We start from the raw sequence: 471 nt of genomic DNA, 5'->3' as shown, positions 1-471 counted from the left end.
TATTTCTCTGCTCCCTTCTGATTGAGTTGGACACTGCCCTCGTTCGCTTTGCTTTCATTCCTGCCTGCGATACAGCAGGTCACCTTTAATGCCATTGTGAACGGTCTGCGCTGGGCTGAAGACAGTCACACAACTGGTGCCTTCTTCTACAGGGGCTACACAACAAATCCAACAACACTGTCGAGAAAGTGTGCGGGGAACAGATGTGGAAATATTTTTTTTCTTCCCACCGTCATTAGCAATGATGGTGGATCAGAATGAGCAGGAAACAAGCCTGTGCGGTTTGGATCGACGGGCAAACCCTTAGGGATCGTTCAGGCCCTTATCAGTCTTTCCACGAAGAATAGCTCCACGCTTTATGCTCCTATTAGAGCTGTCAAGTCCGACTTGGGTAGTTCTTAGCGATTGGGAGGCAGTTCCTGGGTAGGGCGGAGTGTGAGGGAGGGCAAGGCGCTCACGGCGGATGTGATG

The sequence above is a fragment of the Gekko japonicus genome, unplaced genomic scaffold (genome assembly GCF_001447785.1).
Source record: "Gekko japonicus isolate JY-2015 unplaced genomic scaffold, Gekko_japonicus_V1.1 scaffold270, whole genome shotgun sequence".
NCBI lineage: Eukaryota > Metazoa > Chordata > Lepidosauria > Squamata > Gekkonidae > Gekko > Gekko japonicus.
The sequence above is the reverse complement of the archived record's forward strand: the minus strand, read 5'-3'. Positions refer to the sequence as shown.